The following is a 14,590-nucleotide window of genomic DNA, read 5'->3' on the forward strand; positions in this document are numbered from 1 at the left end:
TGAGGGGCACAGATCAGCTAGATAGTCAATATCTTTTCCCAAAGGTAGGGGAGTCTAAAACTAGGGGGCATAGGTTTAAGGTGAGAGGGGAGAGATACAAAAGTGTCCAGAGGGGCAACGTTTTCACACAGAGAGTGGTGAGTGTCTGGAACAAGCTGCCAGAGGTAGTAGCAGAGGCGGGTACAATTTTGTCTTTTAAAAAGCATTTAGATGGGTATGATGGGTATAGAGGGATATGGGCCAAATGCGGGCAATTGGGACTAGCTTAGGGATTTTTTAAAAAAAGGGCGGCATAGACAAGTTGGGCCGAAGGGCCTGTTTCCATGATGTAAACCACTATGACTCTATGACTCTACTGGGATGTATGGCCCTGAAGTTTATTATCAGGTTTTCCCTTCTTATTTCAGGTTTTCAACGCTGGCTCAGTGGTACTTCTTCTGCCTTTTAGTTGGAAAGTCATGAGTTTAAACCTCTTCCAGACAATTCATCACCTAATGTAGGTTGACACTTCAGTGAGGTGCCATCTAAGGTGAGGTGCCATCTAATGAAGGCCTGTCAACTTTCTCAAGTGGATGCAGAAGATCCATTGCTTCTATCTGAAGAACAAGGGAGCCAGCTCAATGTCCTGACCAATAATTACCCCTCAGTTATCATCACTAGAACAGATTCCACCTACTCATCCTCGTACCATGTCCTAAAATGGCTGATTAGTTGGCAAGTCAGCTTTGATTGGTTGAGGCATTGCCATGGCGAAAGCACCAGGGAGCTATTGCCCCCACTCCCCCCAAGCTTTTGTTTAAGTCATAAAAGGTGCAACGTTTGGGCATGTTCCTTTTGCCTGCAGAGGACAGATCCCTGCGAATGAATATATGTACATAGAACATAGAACAGTGCAGCACAGAACAGGCCCTTCAGCCCACGATGTTGTGCCGAGCTTTATCTGAAACCAAGATCAAGCTATCCCACTCCCTATCATCCTGGTGTGCTCCATGTGCCTATCCAATAACCGCTTAAATGTTCCTAAAGTGTCTGACTCCACTATCACTGCAGGCAGTCCATTCCACACCCCAACCACTCTCTGCGTAAAGAACCTACCTCTGATATCCTTCCTGTATCTCCCACCACGAACCCTATAGTTATGCCCCCTTGTAATAGCTCTATGCACCCGAGGAAATAGTCTTTGAACGTTCACTCTATCTATCCCCTTCATCATTTTATAAACCTCTATTAAGTCTCCCCTCAGCCTCCTCCGCTCCAGAGAGAACAGCCCTAGCTCCCTCAACCTTTCCTTATAAGACCTACCCTCCAAACCAGGCAGCATCCTGGTAAATCTCCTCTGCACTCTTTCCAGCGCTTCCACATCCTTCTTATAGTGAGGTGACCAGAACTGCACACAATATTCCAAATGTGGTCTCACCAAGGTCCTGTACAGTTGCAGCATAACGCCACGGCTCTTAAACTCCAACCCCCTGTTAATAAAAGCTAACACACTATAAGCCTTCTTCACAGCTCTATCCACTTGAGTGGCAACCTTTAGAGATCTGTAGATATGAACCCCAAGATCTCTCTGTTCCTCCACAGTCTTCAGAACCCTACCTTTGACCCTGTAATCCACATTTAAATTAGTCCTACCAAAATGAATCACCTCACATTTATCAGGGTTAAACTCCATTTGCCATTTTTCAGCCCAGCTTTGCATCCTATCTATGTCTCTTTGGAGCCTACAACAGCCCTCCACCTCTTCCACTACTCCACCAATCTTGGTGTCATCAGCAAATTTACTGATCCACCCTTCAGCCCCCTCCTCTAAGTCATTAATAAAAATCACAAAGAGCAGAGGACCAAGCACTGATCCCTGCGGCACTCCGCTAGCAACCTGCCTCCAATCCGAAAATTTTCCATCGACCACCACCCTCTGTCTTCGATCAGACAGCCAGTTACCTATCCAATCGGCCAACTTTCCCTCTATCCCACACCTCCTCACTTTCATCATAAGCCGACAATGGGGGACCTTATCAAACGCCTTACTAAAATCCATGTAGCTTCCAGCGAGCGTAAGTGATGGCAATGCCTTGACCAATCAAAGTTGACCTGTCAACCAATCAGCACCCTTTCCTTGTACAATATAAATTCTCCCTTCCTTTGAAATTTGGCATTCTTGCATCTGTCCTGATGAGTGCAAGGCAAAAAGCTTTGACAGGGTGTCTCTTTTTTCAGCAATATTCCGGTTTTCTACTGGCTGTATTACATGGATTATCTCTCAAGTCTGAGTGTTATTTGCTTGTGTTGTCAATTCAGTCATGATTATTACATATCTTAATGTTGCAGAAATAGTGTTATAATATTCAACAACAAAATCTTGTGTAAACAGAGAATAACTCTCCAGGGCATTGGCGATATTGATTGTCTCACCGCCACATTTGCTTGATCAAGGCAGTGAGGCGTGTAACCTGGTCCCCATGTCCCAAGGGAGCATGAAAGTAGGTCAGTCTCATGCTCCCTGTCTCCGTAAACAATTCTCTTAATCAACGCAACCCCTTAATGGACAAGTTGGGATTGACAAATGACTGTGCAGGCAACAACCCAGCTTCCTGACTGAAGAGAGAAATGTTAACTCTTGTTTCTCACTCCACACATGCTGCCAGACCTGCTGAACATTTCCAGCATTTTCTGTTTTTTTTTTCAACGTGGAACCGGGAAAAATGACTTTTCGATGACAAGAGGCCAAATCACTCATGACTACCACGACACCAGTTATGGGAAAGCTTTAGTTCTGCAAGTTTTGTTTAAATTTTAACTCAGAAAGCTGTGATGTGGTTTCTATTGACTTTCAAAGCAACATAACATGTGTCAGCATATGTGAATATTTTGCATTTGAAACCAATAGAGGTGCAGAAATTCAATGAAAATGTAAAAAGAAAGGTTATTTTCCGTTGTAAGTTGTACATTTACTGTGACTGTGAGGGATGTTAAACACAAACGCTAATAACACTTCCTGACTTGGGTTGGAAACAGAAAGGAAGTTCATCTTAATTCTTGGGTGGCACGGTGACACAGTGGTTAGCACTGCTGTCTCACAACGCCAGGGACCCAGGTTTGATTCCTGGCTTGGGTCACTGTGCGAAGTTTGCACGTTCTCCCCGAATCTGCATATGTTTCCTCCGGGTGCTCTGGTTTCCTCCCACAGTCTGAAAGAGGTGCTGGTTTAGGTGCATTGGCTATGCTAAATTCTCCCTCAGTGTACCCGAACAGGTGCCGGAGTATGGCAATTAGAGGATTTTCATAGTGACTTAATTGCAGTGTTAATGTAAGCCTACTTGTGACACTAATAAATAAACTTTAAGCCTGACACTAGGGCAAGCCTGTCAGTATTACTAGGATATTGGAGGTGTTGCACTTGCAGCATACCCACCCACCCATTGACATAAGCATTAGCAAGAGAAAAGGACTGGAAATTGGGCACCCTTGTGAATGGAGACTGCTTTCTACAAACTTGACACTTTTAATAGAAGGGATTGTGGGCTGGTCAAGTCTTAGCGATTGATGCACCAGTTTTTTAAAAAGAGATTAGGTTTTATTCGATAGCATCAGTCCTTTCGGAGCAGGTTAATAAAGAGATGCGAGAGATTAAAGGCGCAGAGGGTTGCAAAGAGAAACATGCACACAGGTACAACAACAACCCTGTCCGCCCTGGGGGGGGGGAGAGGCTCAGCTGTCAATCATCCTGGCTGAGCGCGGGAGGGAGAGATGACGCGCGAGGAGGGCGGGGCGGGGCGAGGCGGAGCCGACACGACGTCATGGAAACAATTACGTCAGGCAATTTCCCTCCACCCAGGCAGAGTCCCGCCCCTCACCCGGGTTCCCCCCCCTCCCCCCCACTGAGCCGGGCCGGGAGGGGGGGGGGGGGCAGGGAGGGGGGGGGCCAGGGAGGGGGCGGGGCCGGCGGGAGGAGGACGGCGATAGGACGGGGCGGCCGAGAGCCACTCACCAATGACGTGGCTGCAATCGCCGCTCACGTGATGCGGCGGGATCCGGGTGGGGGAGGGGGGGCAGCCCAGGGGGGCGGGGCCGGGCTGTCCAGGGGGGGAGGGGCCGGGCCAGTCCTGGGGGGGAGGGGCCGGGCCAGTCCTGGGGGGGAGGGGCCGGGCCAGTCCTGGGGGGGAGGGGCCGGGCCGGGCCAGTCCAGGGGGGGGAGGGGCCGAGTGGGGGGGGGGAGGGGCCGAGTGGGGGAGGGGGAGAGAAAAGGCGAGCGAGGAGCCGCTCGATTCAGTCAGTCAGTGTGTGTGTGGGGGGCCGGGCTGTTTGGTCACACCTGTTTGCAATAGGCCACCATTTCCCCCTCCCCTGACCCAGCCCCGCATACACCCACTACAACAACAACACCCCCGCTTAACCGCCTCGGCTCCAGCTGCCCGCTCAGTCAGCAAGCGGCCTCTGTGGCGGGCGGCCCTCCCTCACACCCTCACTCAAGGGACAACCTTCGCCTCAAATCACCCTCCCTCCTCTCGCGCGCGCGCACACACCCTCCCCCCCCCCAGAGGGGAGTATTCGATAACTGTATAACACATATATAATCGAAGCGGTGGCTCTGCAATGTGGTGCTAAGCTCTTGGGGTTGTGTGTGTGTTTTTTTTTGGGAGGGAGGTTGGAGGTCAGAAGGCAAAGGGCAGAACACCCCCCCCCCCCCCCCGTCCTCACCCCCTGTCTGGGAGGGAGACTGTGGCAGTCGTGGGCCGTCCTGACCTGGAGGCAGGAGTGAGGGAAGAAAAGTTCTGTCAGGATTTCTCTCTCCCTCCCACTCAGCTTCTTTATGCCTCGTTGTTCGCTGGAGGATTTTCTGCACCAGGTAAGCTACTAATGGCACTCTCTATTAGATATAATATTTTCATGTCTATACATCAAATAATAATTGAATTTTCTCTCTTTTTTGGCCACCCCAGTGCATGCAAGTTGCCACCTTATTTGTTTCATGAAGCCAGTCTCTTAAATGAAGCTTTAGCAGATCAGAGATAATCTATCTTGCAGGCTTGTGTGCATGTTTATCACATCCTTTTATTTTATTCCTACTAATTGTAATGCAGACGGTTCCCATTCACCCCAGGTGTGTATTTGCCCAGTTTTTACAAAAAAAAATCTCCAATAGCTCTGTGACCTTGAATTAAATCTGTTCAACTTCGCCCAGCCCGCTCTCCAGCTGCTGTCTTCTCTCTCTCTCTCTCTCCTTGTCTTGTGTGAGATTTGGTTCCATGTTTCAGCTGGGGTTTTTTTTGTGTTGGAAGAGGAACACTGGAAGAATGAGCGGGGTTTCCCTCGGCCCGCGCGTCTTTTAATAACCACTTTTCTCCTTTTCCATCTGGTGGAACACTTGTGGCAGCAACTGGTGCGAAAATGTAGCCTTTAGCCCGAGCTCTCGACAGGCTTTTGCCATCCCGAGTGGATCAGTCGAATTATGTAACCCGAGGTGTATTTTAGGAAGGGCTCAACGTGTGCAATGAGATAGCTGTGGGGTTGAAATAGTCCTTTTTGAAAGCGGTTTGGTTTTGTTGTTGTGAATTCTCACCATCAGTGGGGGGTGTCTCTTTATTCGGACTGGGCTCCCAGACCCCAGCTAATGACAACACCCACATGATACCTGCGCCGCCGGTTTCACATCCTCCTAATCATCCATCTTGTACCAGCGTCTGTAATTATATCCGTATTTATAAGACGTAAGTTCCTTCATGAATCATCCTTGAACAGGGCTGGTGGCCCGATGCTAGTTCAGTGCAAACCGGCTCAATGTTGGGGTGTGCTGTGGCGGCGGGTGTGTGCAACTATTGAGTTCCATTGATCAATAATCGATCTCGGTGTGTGGGTAAGTAATTTATCGGTATAAATTTCAGCACTGTCGCCCTGTGGTTTTGCATGTATTCCTGCAAGGGAACGATGGCGCGGCCACGGAAGATCCATCAGGTTTTTACTTGTCACAGTGGCTCCATTTCATTGCCAAAGTGGGTTCACAACATGGGTTTGAGCAAGGCTATATATATATATTTTTCCCCCTAATGTCTGAAAGACTTGGGCGCCTAGTTTTTCCAGTACAGCTTGCTCTTCCGCTTTGGGAGAGATGTGTCGCTGAACATATGCAGATAAATTGAGAATTGTAGCCTCGTTTGCCGAGGAGGATGTGCCATCTAGAGCGTGGTGCGAGCAGTTGACATTTCCCGAATAACTTGTAACGAATTGCAGCTTCCTGGAAAGGTGATATAGGTAAATGGGGAAGAGTGGCCTTAGGTTGATGTGGGGAAACTTTTTTCCAGGGTGTAGGGGGAAAGGTGGGTTTGCTGGGGTGACTCGTGTTTAGCAGTGACTCAACTGCTCAGCAACTACCGGCTGAGTAATGGGGCATCCACCCAATCAGTGTAAGCACTTCCTCTTCCACAGTTCTTGTGTAAACAAAATTGAGAGCTTATAAAAAGTATACGGGTTTATTTCTGCCGTGACTGGCACGGTGTCCACCCTACAAGACGGTGAGCTGATTTTGGGGGGAATTGAGGTGCAGACATTTTGCTGTAAAATCTCAATGTGGTTTTCACCAACTAGGCACGTGTTTTGAGGGTTTTTTCTGAGATCGGGGCGTCAGACAAGACGCTTCCCCCGAGGGCAGCAACACTCCAGCATCAATTGGATTCTTGCTCCTTGAACTTATTTCCCGCAATGCCACTCTTCCACACGCCACCTCCTTGAATAGAAACAGTGAGGCCCCAGCAGCAGACTGCCTGAAGGAGTGTTGCGCCATCAGTCGCTGATCGTACAAGAGGACCATCTGCTTCTGAATGCAATGTGGCCGCTTGGGAATGTCAGCAGCGTTGCATGCATTAGTAGAATAGGGACGGTTAGGTTTTTGTGCCGGATGAAGTATTTGGCATCCAAAAGCATTGCCGCCCTGCGCATATAACCAGCTTGATGTTGCACTTTACCCACCACGAACTGCAACAAGTTGCCATGCGGTATTCGATTAACCGGTTGCTTATGCAGGCGCCTTGTTTTGGGATCGACTATTTTTTTAAGTTAATTGGGATGCGTAAACTTTCTGGCCTTGGATGGTACCATGTGCCCTTATAACGTCCTTGCATTTTTTTTCGGGGGGGGGGCGGAAATATTGGTGGAGAAGCGCCATCACAACACCCATTTGCAAAAGACTTAAACCTGCAAACAAGATTTGCTTAAAGTCTAAAGGTAGATGTTCAAACTGTAAACGGTTACAAAGGTTTTTTGTCTGAAATTGAATGTTAAACGTTTTAGCCCGGCTAAAAATCTGGTATTAAAACTACCTATTTTCACAAATATTGAGCTGTAATTTGCATCTGTTTAAATCTGCACTGGAAAAATAAGCAACCTATGCTGAATTGCCTGTTGCTTGCTTCTACCCATTCACATGATGGCTATAAGTCCACATTTTGATAGCCATCTGTTTTGGAATAGTACAGTTTGCACAAGTGGCTGCAGTTAGCATTTGTGTCCACATAAACAAGACTGAACCATTCAGGTTTTAAAAAACTTTAAGAGAAAAACATTCAGCTTTCCTTGCAAGTAGGAAGATCCTGATAGCTGGTCTTAAGTATACTTGGATCAAGATTTTGATTAGAGTAGATTTCAATCTAAGCCATGGTATTGTCCACAACTGAAAGAAACAGATTTGCTGAGCATCCTGCAATAGCAGTAAATTGCATATGAGTCAAATTTTCAGATGAGCTCGATAAATTAACATTTAAGCCAAAAATACAAGTTTGTCACAGCATCAGTAGAAAATATAAAATTCATAAAGTATTCCAGCATTTTCTTTTGGTTTCAGATTCCAGCATCCGCAGTAATTTGCTTTTATAAAATTTTGTTCCCTTTTATACAGAAATCATTTGAGTTGTATTTTGACACTTAAGTATACATTACCTGATTATTGAATCGTGTTAATTCTGACATAGTGAAGATATCAACATGTGTTTTTGAAATCAAAGTATTTAATTTCTGGTGTTGAGTCATAAATTTAACTTAAAGTTAGAATTCAAGAGGATCCCAGGTGTGGGGAAGGAAAATTCTGTTGGTTCTTTGGAAATAGGAACTGCGATGACGGCATAGTTGAATGAACTGTGGAAGCAGTGCCACCGTTATCTGGGAAGGATCCTTTTGTAGGCCTGCCTACTGGGAGGAGTGTTTGCTAACTTAGTACAAAGTACTAAACAGATTGTGACCTGCCTTTTTTGGATGTTAAACAGTTACAAGCTGCAGTACATCCAGATACCTTCATCAGGTGACTATATAATTGTGTATAAAGTATTCCAAATTTGATCTGCTTAATTTACAATAAACATTTGAGTAGAAATGGAGAACTTCTGAAGTAACGTGACCTACTTCCCTCGAGCCAGAGTTTGAGACCCTCGGTAGAAACCACTGCTTGAATGGATGTGAATTGTAAATCTAAATTTAATCTTTAAAAATTTAAAATACTTGGATCGAATGTTTAACTTTTTTCTCCGGAATGTTAATTTTAAATTTTTGATCAGTTGCATGGTAATGAACTAGTAGTTTTTTTAATAGTTCATTTCTGAGGGTGGTGAAACAGCTTTTTTTGCACATAGTATACGTTGTGGTGTTGAAATGGAATACAACCTTTGCTTTGTGAACTGTCAACATCAGAGCATTCCCAGGTACAATGGTTCTGATTTAACTGTTTCATCCTAACCGTCTGCTCTTACAAAACTAGGAATGGTATTGCAAATGTGTCTATTTTATGACTGAACCTGCTAACCTTGTGGTTTAAATGAAACTGAAAATTAGGAAATGAAACATTTGTACAGTAACTTGACCAGAGCTTGGATAAGCTTTGCTTGAAACTTTTATAGGTGATCAGGTTTAATTTGAATTTTGGTGACATTGCTGTGGGCTTGTGCAATGCTATGACTTATTGATTCCAACAGCTGTGGAGATGATGTTTTGCCTCATTCTTTCCACCATTTATGTTGGAACTGTTAAGCACCAGTTATTTGCCTTGCCCTGTGGTGAAAGTATTCATCAGATGCAAGTTGTTTTTTGATGCTGTACATTTTTATGTTGCACTTCGTGCCAATTCACTTTTTTACTAATCAAAGAATGCAATAGTCTTATGGTTAATTCCTGCTTGTAATTGGTACTAAAGGGATTGCAACCTGTTTGATTTGCTTATTCTGGGTGTGAAGACTAGAAACACATTGGACTCTACAATTTGGAAAGGAAATACAATGTGTTAATCCAGTGAGACAGAGGGCTGTAGACTAATGTGAAACTTGGATGAACTGCACATCTTGAACAAGGAATCAAAATAAATTTGAGCTTCATTGAAAGTGGGAAAAGGCTGGTCCAATGCTCTTTCCTTCATCCCAGGGTCAGACTGAGTGAGATTGTTTTTGAATAACCTGCCTGAGGGCTGGTAAGATTGCATGACTGTGCAAACACAGGAGTGATCTCTGGAATCTAAACACTTTGTACTTTGAATTTGAGTCAGATTCGGTGAGTCCTGTTTGAAACATTCGGCTGCTTGAAGATTTGCAAGCAGTGATTTACACTGGTCCACATGCTTCAACCAGTATATTACAGCAGGAGTTGCTGTGGCTAGATTAGTCCTATTTCTCCATTTATACTTGCTGTTCAATTGTTGACTGCATTAAAACAGAACATAATGTCATGTCAGTGCTGCTGACGGCAAAGACAGGCCAATTCTGACACCAGCGATGTAGTACAAACGTGATGCAGACCCTGGGGAGCAGTGATTCCTTGCGTTGATGGCTACAAGTGGATGCTGTCAGCACTGCTGGACTTTGTAGGCAGTCCTTTTTTTCAGACTGGGGTTTTCCATTGTCTGCTGATATGGAGCAGAATTTGGGACAAATATTTATTTTTTCTCTGCAATTGCTGTAAGGAATCCTGGCAAGAAATAAAAGCCATGGAAGATGAAATGCAATGGATTTTCTTTAATTCAGAAATATAAACAGGGCAAGCGTTTATCAGGAGTGCAATGGATAAAGCATTGCAGAGGATTGTCTCCCCTTTGGCCACCCTTAGCTGCAAAATGTTGACCAGCTGTGTGCTACTTAATTGCATTAAATTGCAATGCTTGGCTGAGGCAAAAAATTTGTAAGAGTGGGAGGGTTGTACCAGTGTGTGAAAACATTGATATCAAATTTAGAATCATAGAAACCCTACAGTGCAGAAGGAGGCCATTCGGCCCATCGAGTCTGCACCGACCACAATCCCACCCAGGCCCTACCCCCACATATTTACCCGCTAATCCCTCTAACCTACGCATCCCAGGACTCTAAGGGGCAATTTTTAACCTGGCCAATCAACCTAACCCGCACATCTTTGGCCTGTGGGAGGAAACCGGAACACCCGGAGGAAACCCACGCAGACACGAGAATGTGCAAACTCCACACAGACAGTGACCCGAGCCGGGAATCGAACCTGGGACCCTGGAGCTGTGAAGCAGCAGTGCTAACCACTGTGTTGGGTTAGTTTGTGTTTTTTTGATGATGTAACACTGAGATATTGAGTCCATATTAGGAGTTTGGTTATCCAAACCAAGTGCATTTTAATTTTGAGTGGAGAAACCAAGGCCCAACAACTTGAAGTCTTGCTATTAAGTCTGTTAAAGCAGCTACAGTAAAATTGCTGAGCTGGATTTTTAGTGCCTTGTACTGTAACCACGACTTTTGTTTTCTGGCTTTAATGCAAAATAGTTTGGAGTGACTGCAAAAGTGATTGTGAATGCAAGGGGAGTGCCCTTGTGTAGTTGGTGTTGACTTGGAATATCTGATTCAAATGTCATTCATTTGGGTTATTTGCTAATGCATGAAAGAGCAGAAGTCCTACAGGTGTTGCCAGACCTGAGTTTTTCATGTATTCTGTTAGAGGTCTTCAAAGTTTGACATTTTTACAAATTCAAAATATGGTTGGAAGCAGATTTAAATCCTATTTAAAAACTGAAAAATGTTGAAGAGATTCATGTTAGTAAATATCCGTAGGAGGAAAGAAATAAACTGTTTCTTCCTTCACATATACTGGCTGGCCTGCTAAGTATTTAGATTTTCAGCATTTTGCTTTTTGTCTTAAACTACGCTTGCAATTAGAAATGTGCAATTTTGCTTCACTGAAACTAAATGGTGTGATCAGCTGGCTGATTTGAGAACTGTTTCCATAGACTGATGCCTTTTTGGGTGTTGCTTTGGTTATAGTGGCTCCTCCCCCTCCAAAAATAAGTTGGTGCTTTATTAGGAAGACTCCTCTCTTTTACTAGTTAGTTGTATGCAGAGTTAAACCAAGTTGTATTTGAAAACACCTAATACGCTAGCACTGTTCAATGTCACGGTGCATGAATATGTATTTCAGAAATACTGTACACTTATAATTGTCAACTTTGGGGAAATTCTTGAAATTCTTTCTTTTGCCCTGTTTCCTTCCTTTTTCCTGAAATGTGATGACTTGCTGATACAATTCTGCAGCTGTTTTCTGCCTTGCCTTTGGTTAAACAGCCTGAAACACAGATTGCAACTGAGACAGATCTGTCACGTGATGACCACACCCATGTCCACTTGATAGTAATGAGGAGGAGCAGTTCAGAGTTTCTTCTCATTTTGCCTCCCCAAGGCACAGGTATAGAATGCTCCAAAGCGCAGGTGAGGAATCATCGCCTTCATAATCTGGCTTTGTGCCATGTAACCCATATTAAACCATAATAGTCTGAAACTTTCAATACAGATTTTTGTACCAATTTTATTGAAGGTAAGTTTTGAAATCTCTTTTTATCATGCATCTATAACCTCTTGTGTTTCTCTAATCAGAAGATCACTACTGGGAAAAACTGGGGTCCCAGCTAGTCATCTTTTGAGGTCTGTTTTGAGTAACTTCTGATGGCTCTGCTGTGGTTGCTTTGTTCAGTTGCATTGAACTTGGTCACTGCTGAAGGTAGATGTGACTGGAAGCCAGAAGCAACATATCAAGGGACAGTTAATAGCGGAGCAAAGCTAAACAAGTTGTCAAGTTGACTTGTGCTGTAATCTCAGTTGCAAAACTCATTTAGGATTTGCACATATAAAGACAGCTGCAGTGTTGGCATGAGTAGATTTGTTAGTAACCCGCAGCATCCTGTTTAAAGAAGCTCTGAATTTATTTGCAACTTTAATTTTGGCTTTGTCAAAATGTAAGTACAAGTCAAAATTTTCAGAATTCCTAATTTTGAAAAAACTTGAATACTGTTTGAGGTTTGAAAATATCGTCTTTTTTTATTGCTTGACCAAGGTACAATTTAAAATTCAAAGATTTGTCAACTCGGATTGGGGCGGGGGGGTGCATGGTGGATTAGTGGAGAAAAGAAGGTATGCTGACTAACACTTAGATTTTTTTAAAAATTGTCCTTTATAGATCAATTTCCCCAAAGCAGTTGTTTGTGACACTCGGTTGTGGGACGTTGTTTGTTGCATGAACTGATCTATTGTGGGTCGTATTTATTGCAGTAGTTTCCATCTTGGAATTCTAGCTCAGGCTATTTTAAGTCCACACGGTTGGTAGATTCACATTGTGTGTTGGAAGCTAATGTGATTTTTGCTCAAAAGGATGATTCTTAAAACTTGTTCAAAAAATTGCAAGTGGATGAAGTCACTTACTGCTCAGTTGTTGGTGTTATAAACCTGAATCTGCATGGATTGTTTCCTCTCTCCATTAATAATTGAAGTAGATCACTCCATATCATATTATCTGATACATCCCCTGCTGCTGGGCATGACAGTGATGGAAAATTATTACATCAAAAACCTGATGTAAACTTTGATTAGTTTGAGTACTATGTTGCTTTTCTGGTCGAAATGAGAAATATGCGGCATATTATTGTAAAGAAATCTTGTGCTAAATGTGTTTTGATGGTTTGAGCTTATAGTTCCCTGCTTTTTCCATGTATTTTATGAAAAGTGTGGACCTGCTTTTTCCAAGTCACTCAGATTGGAATCCTACAGTTTAACACAGGTTGATGTTGAATTCTAAAACCATTTGAAGGGATCTATTAAACATCATTGTGATAACTGCATTTGGTTGATTTAAAACTGAAGAGCTCTCAACCACATTTTTTGTACTTCTGAGGGAGATGGTGGCATAGTGGTGAAGTTGCTCAAGTAGTCCCATGGCCCTGGCTAATGCTGTGGGGACATGGGTTGAAATCTCACCAGATAATCTGGTGGAACGTTATTTCAATTGATAATATGGAATTGAAATCTCGACTCAATGACCATGGAGCTATCAGTAATAGTCTTAAACTCATCCGGTTCACTAATCTCTTTAGGGGAGGAGATCTGCCATCCTTATCTGGTCTGGCCTACATAGGAACATAGGAAATAGAAGCAGGAGTAGGCCATTTAACCCTTCGAGCCTGTTCCACCATTCATTTTGGTCATGGATGTTCATCAAGATCAACACGGATTCACCACACTGTGTGGGTGAAGAAATTTCTCCTCGGTCTTAAAAGGTTTATCCCTTATCCCCAAATGACGACCCCCTTGTTCTGGACTCTTTTTTTTCTCTTTCTCTCTCTTCCCCCCCCCCCCCCCCCCCCCCCCCCCGCCCCAAAACCACCATCAGGAACATTCCTTCTGAATCTACATGGTGACCAGACCCATAGCAACGTGATTGACTCTTAACTGTTCTCCCAAATGGTATGTTGGCCTTCATTGCAAGAGGATTTGAGTACGGGAGCAACGATATCTTATTGCAGCTGTGCCATGCCTTGGTGAGACCACACCTAGAGTTTTGTGTACCATTTTAGTCTCCTTTTATCTAAAGATATACTTGCCATTGAGGGAGTGCAGCGAAGGTTCACCAGACTAATTCCTGGGGTGACCAGATTGTTGTATGAGGAGCAATTGGTCCTGTATTCACTTGGAATGTAGAATGAGGGGATCTAATTGAAATGTATAAAACGTTGACAGGGTTGGACCGACTGGATGCAGGGATGCGGTTTTCTCTGGAAGGGTGGAGTGTGGTGTCTAGAACAAGGAGTCATGGTCTCCGTTTACAGGGCAGGCCAGTTTAAAGTTTGTTTGTTGTCATGTGCAGGCTTACATTAACACTGCAATCCCCTACTCGCCACATTCCACCTGTTGGGGTACACTGAGGGAGAATTTAGCATGGCCAATGCACCTAATTAGCACAACTTTCAGACTGTGGGAGAACACTGGAGTACGTAGAGGAAACCATGGGGAGAATGTGCAGACTCTGCACAGATAGTGACCCAAGTCAGGAATCTAACCTGGTTTCCTGGCATTGAGGCAGCAGTGCTCATTATTGTGCCACCGTTGGACTGATGTGGAGAAACATCTTCACTCTTGGAGTGATGAACCTGTGGCATTATCTGTCATAGAAGATTGGAAGTCAAGTCCATGATCATATTGGAATGGTGAAGGAGACTCGAAGGGCTGAATAACCTACTCGTTTCTGTTTGTATGAAATGGTTTAACAAGTCACTCAAGGGCAATTAAAAATGAGCCATGAATTTTGGCCTTGCCTGCCACACCACATCCCATGAAAGAATTTTTAA

At 44.2% G+C, this 14,590-nt stretch overlaps 1 protein-coding gene across 10 annotated transcripts in view; it reads left to right on the forward strand.

The window, feature by feature from the left end:
- The first annotated feature begins 4,204 nt into the window (after positions 1-4,204).
- The window catches only part of LOC144498471 (plasma membrane calcium-transporting ATPase 1-like), a 111,691-nt gene continuing 101,305 nt past the window's right edge, over positions 4,205-14,590 (forward strand). For 5 of the 10 annotated variants that reach the window (XR_013498707.1, XR_013498708.1, XM_078219637.1 and 2 more), the window contains exon 1: positions 4,205-4,846. The gene's annotated coding sequence lies outside the window, so the exon portion shown is untranslated. Of the gene's footprint in view, positions 4,847-5,229; positions 5,855-6,436; positions 6,510-14,590 lie in introns of those variants that run through there. The other 5 variants (XM_078219638.1, XM_078219644.1, XM_078219640.1 and 2 more) reach the window with 3 other exon arrangements.

Source organism: Mustelus asterias, chromosome 9 (assembly GCF_964213995.1).
Source record: "Mustelus asterias chromosome 9, sMusAst1.hap1.1, whole genome shotgun sequence".
NCBI classification, from domain to species: domain Eukaryota; kingdom Metazoa; phylum Chordata; class Chondrichthyes; order Carcharhiniformes; family Triakidae; genus Mustelus; species Mustelus asterias.